This window comes from Halyomorpha halys, unplaced genomic scaffold (genome assembly GCF_000696795.3).
Source record: "Halyomorpha halys isolate HHAL.00 unplaced genomic scaffold, Hhal_1.1 Scaffold291.1, whole genome shotgun sequence".
In the NCBI taxonomy this organism is placed as follows: domain Eukaryota; kingdom Metazoa; phylum Arthropoda; class Insecta; order Hemiptera; family Pentatomidae; genus Halyomorpha; species Halyomorpha halys.
This window is the reverse complement of record NW_027109101.1, coordinates 287649-293562: the sequence shown is the minus strand read 5'-3', so window position 1 is coordinate 293562 and position 5914 is coordinate 287649. Positions and strand designations below refer to the sequence as shown.

The 5914-nt window shown below is 32.6% G+C and overlaps 1 protein-coding gene across 1 annotated transcript in view; it reads left to right on the top strand.

Annotated features, from left to right (window-relative positions):
• Positions 1–5612: 5612 nt before the first annotated feature.
• Positions 5613–5914, top strand: part of LOC106680811 (patched domain-containing protein 3-like) — a gene marked incomplete at its 3' end in the record, with an annotated part of 284865 nt that continues 284563 nt past the window's right edge. The window contains exon 1 of the mRNA XM_067047328.1: positions 5613–5709. The remainder of the gene's footprint in view (positions 5710–5914) is intronic.

The following is a 5914-nucleotide window of genomic DNA, read 5'->3' as shown; positions in this document are numbered from 1 at the left end:
GGAAAACTTTATAAGATGTCAAGTTAGTTTCGCTGCTGTTTCTTCCAAATTGGTCACAGCCATAACTGTATGCTGTTCTTTGACGTGTCTATATCTAACAGAAAACCCAATGATTTTTTTCTCCATATTTTCGCTTTTTATTGAAATAGTTTTCCTAAAAAAGTGAAATAACTTCCAAGATATTACTTTGTTTGAGTGCTGTTTATAGCTCCAGAAATAAAATTCTTTTTGCTTTTGTTATTTGTTTAATTTTTAATCTTAATTCACACCTCAAATAATAAGGGTATCTATGATCTATAGTTTAACATGCTAAAGTGTGTTAAATGGTGAAATATTTCCTTCTTTTAGCATGCTAAAACGATATAACATTTAACACGGTGGGAGTCTTAAGAATGACGTCACGCAATAAACCAACTGAGCTTCACCAATTTGTTTGTTGTCGTTTTGATACGTTAGTTGATTATAGTTCGTGTTTGTTTGTTGTGTGTTGTTTTTGTTTTGAGGGTTTTTAAAATCAAAATAATGGATAATAATAAAGTAATAGAAAAAAAATAGGAAAGGAAACAAGGAACAAGTGAGATGGAGGAAAGATGGTCTGACAAAGCTGTTTGGGATTTTATTATCTCGAAAGAGTACAAGATTATAAAATAGTGGCCCAGAAAATCCGCTAGGAACTCCTCTTTATTTAACATATAAAGGCAGATTTACATGTTGGTCACACGCCGCGAATCGGAGACTTCTACGCCGTATCCAAATGCTAGGGTTTTTCAGAGGCAAACTTGGAGGACGTAAGTGGTTTCAGCCATCGCACTGGGATTATATTATTTAGATTACAAAAAGAAAAAAGACAGAGAAGATGTTGGATGATAAAAATTCACAAAAATCGGACAAAGTAAGCTTTAAATTCAACTTTAATTTTAACTTTCATAAATGCTGTTGTTAAGATTGTAAAGACATATCGATTTCGTCCATTATTCTTTCTGTATAAAGAATTAACGTATTCAGTATTGTGTTATTGAAGTTATACTGTATAACTATTTCAGCCTGTGGGACTTAAAGTACTGTGAGTCATTTTTTATTAATGGTAAGAATTTTGAAAAGTTTCTTCATTAGACTAGTTAACCATATTTTTAAAAATTATTATATTTAACAAGTAACAGCAAACAACACCTTCTACCTCCTAAAAGCTCTCAGTTGCAACTAAACGATGAACAATGGTGGAGATACTGCATTAGCGTTCTCACGAACCCCCTTTGATCTGTGTCCAAAAACCGACAACAGATTTAGGCCAACTTGTACCAGCCAAGCCAAGCAACCCATCCACATGCTCGCTCATGCGCGAATTCGCCACGGCTTGGCAAGCGTGTAGATGTACCTTAACATGGACTTTATATTAGACTGCTTACAATCCTATACTTTTAGCATTTATCATATTAAAACATTTTACATTTAACACAACATCACGAATTCCTTTAATATTAGGGGTATTCAAGATCTTTAGTTTAACATATTAAAGCGTGTTTAATGGAAAAACCTACGTTAAATGGAGAAATATTTCCTGCTTTTACCATGTTAAAACGATATAACATATAACATGGTTGAGAGTCTGTTAATAGGTATGCTAAATGGAGAAATATTTCCTGCTTTTACCATTTTAAAACGATATAACATATAACATGGTTGAGAGTATGCTAAATGGAGAATTACGTCACGTAACAGACCAGCTGAGCTCTTCACCGTTTTATTGTGTTAGGCTACTTGCTCGTAATCTGTGTTTTGATTGTGTTAGTGTTATTTTGGATGTTTTTATAACTAATAAAGCAATGGATGACAATAATAATAATAATAATAATAATAATGTAATGGCAGATGTCAATTAGCTGATTTTTATTCTTTTCCTCACAAGTTAGAAGTTCAACAAAACACTCAGTTGCCAAACTTTCACTTTTCACTCACTTTAGGCATGTTGTAATAAATTACTTTAATCAAAACCTATAAGTAAACAATAAAATAAAGTTTTGAAAGGAAAGGTTATAAAACAAGTTGCTCACAAAATCCGCTAGGAGCTCTTATGCATTTAACATAACTTTAAATAGGGCTGCTCACAATCCTATTACTTATAGAATTTAACATGGTAAAACATTTTACATTTAACAAAATATCGTGAATACATCTAGTAGTGAGAGAAAAAATTTGTTGTCTATGTGGACCAAAGACTAGAGGCGTGGAGGACACAGGAACAGGATCTCGATTTACTCTTTTTGGTTAAAGATGGACATCTCTCTTCCAGATAATTTTCAGTCTCCTCCTCGTTTTGTTGGGAATGATAACCGTTGCCATTTTCAGAATTAATAAATTGCAGTGTCCATGTAGGTTAATGTGAAAGCGTTCGTTAAGAGTTCTTATATGTTGAAGGACAGTTAGTAGATGTATACCCTACTATGTAGAGTTCTGTTGGTCACATAGCACAGCTCTAGGTTAATTTCATTAAAAAAAAAAAAAAAAATAATATGAAAATAACCCTACCTTATACTCTTATGTATTCTTAGAAACGAAATTTTCTTGCGTTTATCTTTAAAGATGTTAGTGATTTATTAGTGAGGTCCATATAAAATAATGAAACTTTGTAGGCGGATGCATTCCGCTACGAATATTGGCAACTATATTTACAATCTTTAACTTTCTTGAGACTGGTTAATTTTGTTTAAATAAATAATTCAATTTTTATCCATTTTTGTCTCAAAACATTTCATTTTTCTTATAAGTCCGACGTTTCGGCCAATCCGGCCATCCTCAGGGACATCTTAACACAATTTTGGAACTAAAAATATTTAAACACTCAACTTCATGCAGGCTATTCTACCCAGGTCACAACAATAATTTCTAATCAGTCAACTTTTACATTAAAAACAAAAATTAAAATACATTTATCACAGTCACTTGTAAAAACTTTATCACAACCTTACAAAATAAAATGTTGTTTAATTTAGGTATTCCCCGGAGTAAAAATTGGGGGATATTACCCAAATTAATTATTATACTGGTTAGCTGGTTCAAATTAAGGTAATAATGGTAGTTTACTGGTAATGATGGAGTGGACTGTATTTAAATAACTTGATATCATGTTGTTTTAAAATGAAATAACCTCTATTCTCATTAAAGTTTTCTGACACAATTTGTTTTAAGGTTTGAGCAAAATGGTTACAATATATGTTAGTTGGTTAGTTTTATTACATTAATTGATGGAAGTATTACATTTTACTTGTTGGATTCTATGGAGCTTGAAGGTCGGTTCTAATGTGCATGTGAGGGTTCTCTCTTCTCATCCTCCTGCCGCCGCCGCCTCTCTCGCCTGATTCGAAGGATTTACTCTCTCATTATTATGAGAAGAGACCTAATTGAAGAGTTCTGAACTCTTCTTCTCCGGTACAGGTCAGGGAGGCTTCTTTACTGGTACTCACCACGATGGCTTCTTTTCTGGTACTCACTATTTTGTTTTGGGGACCAAGCCCAGGCTTCCTACTGCATATCCTTGCCACTAGATGGCATCATGAATTTCCTTTCAGAAGTGAGGGGGGCGCCTTACTTAAACAAATGTGTTGAGACAAAAATGGATAAAAATTGAATTATTTATTTAAACAAAATTGGCAACTGGCAGTCCCATATAACTGTGTCACCATACAGTGCATACCATAAGCTCATCAATCTACACTTGTAATGTAAATAAAGTGTATTAATATGTTTTCTGAAGAGTCTGGAGTTTGGTTCAGATGTGGAAGGCACCCATCTACTGTACCAAGTTTCATTACATTTTAGAGTAATCATGTTCAAGGAGATATGCAATAACGGACCGTCTCTTATGAGAAATATGATTGTAAGATGGGGATGCTATATGTAATGTTTTTGTTCTTAAATTAAATTAAACCAGGAATCCTCACACAAGACTGAAAAGACAGGAAATTGCTCGTCGATTTCGATTATTATAATATTTTTCGATTTAGATTATTATAAGATATAGATTTCGATTATTAGATAAACGGTCTAAACTTCCAATTCATTACAAAAGACTGATTTACATGTCAATTATAAGGCCTATCTGGACATATGGAGTTGAGCATTGGGGCTCCACTAAACCTTCGAATTCCTCTCTTATCCAATCCAAAATCCTCAAAGCTTTGTCAGAAATAAAATCATACATAAAGACCTTAATGTTCCATTTGTAATCGTTCTTGCCCGAAGCAGATATCAATCCTTCCATTATAAACTCCCTAACCATCAACACCCTCTAGTTTCTAACCTTGCTTCTCCCTTTATTCCTAACAATCCTAAGAGGCGCCTGAAAAGAAAATGGCCTCGAGACCTTCTAGTCTAAAATTATGATTAGAGTGCTACCAATGGGTAGTTACTCCATTTTTATATTACATCAAATTTACTTAATGTGTTTTTATGTAAATACAGTTGTAAATTGCAATAAATAAAAAGAAAAAAAATTAAATTATTTTTCTATTTTTTAGAGTTATTAATTCATTTTTCTACTAATTATGTATTAATGTATCGACATTTTAACAAAATGTATTAAAATCGAGGTGACATGCTCTAAGACTATGGATCATTTATGTTAAATTAATAAAACTGCACAACTTTTACTTACTACCGTCCCCAAGTTTTGTATAGATTGGTGATCTCTATTTTTGTTGTTTTCGAAAAAAATATATATGGACAAACAATTTTTATTTTTATAAAAGGAAAATGGTCCGCCGTGTGCGGTCCAAATAACTCAAGTTGTAATTAAACTATTTGAGAGCTAACGTTTCGCCCTACTTTGCAGGGCTCCATCAGGGATGAAAAACGATACAAAAAACTAGTTGTTTTAGGGCTGAAAATGATACAAACTGCTAACAACGGTATTTTTTCAGCTCTGCTGAAGCCCTGAAAAGTGGGACGAAACCTTAGCTCACAATAAATAGCTTAATTAATATTTTAATTCTTTTGACCGCACCCATTTACACGCATTTACAAAAGATACGAACAAGGCCAAAAAGCATCTAAAAACTATATGTACATTGTATATTTTTTTATTTTATTTATTTATTTAATATGATTTACAACTGTACAAAATAATACAATAAGTAAATATGTTGTATGTTTCATATACACTTGAAAATCTTGGGAAGGTACCCGTCGGTGGTACTTCAAAAATTAATTTAAATTAGAAGATCCCGTGGCCATCTTCAAATTAATAAACTAATCTCTAATCAGGTAACTTGAGGAGAAAAAGAATTATATATATATTGAACATTTAAATATCACAAATATTTACTTGCAATTAAAAGAAGCTTTTGTATTTGTTGAGTTTTTTAAAATATTGCATTTTGAGTGTCAATATTGGTGTGCCAGATTTTTTAAATTTATTTTACCCCCTTCTCTAATTATAGATATAATCACGGTTGACTATTCATAATACAAATATGTTATGGACTCAAGAGCTAGCATACAAATACATGGAAAGACTACTCAGTTATTACCCAGGTATCCGAACGTTATAGAGTTCGATCTGGAGGCCCCCCTCCGCCTGGCGGTTGGTGGGGGCCGTACCTTGGCTCAGTCACCAGCAACAAGTTGTGCGTGTTGCAACCCCTTGTGCGTACCCTCTCTGGCTCCTTGTTCGCGTATCGTCTGTCATCCGAGAGCGTCTCAGATATTCACCAGGTTGTACAATAATATATTATATTATAGTAATTATTAGCCATAATGCCATAAAAACTTATAAATAGTTATTTTAATTTAAAAAACTTTTTCATATAAATTCTTATAACCTGATATAAATATAAATTATTGCTGAATTCAAAATATTTCTATCCTGGGAAGATAGTATATTGTTTTTTACATTTTTATCTCTTCAAAACCTCTAATG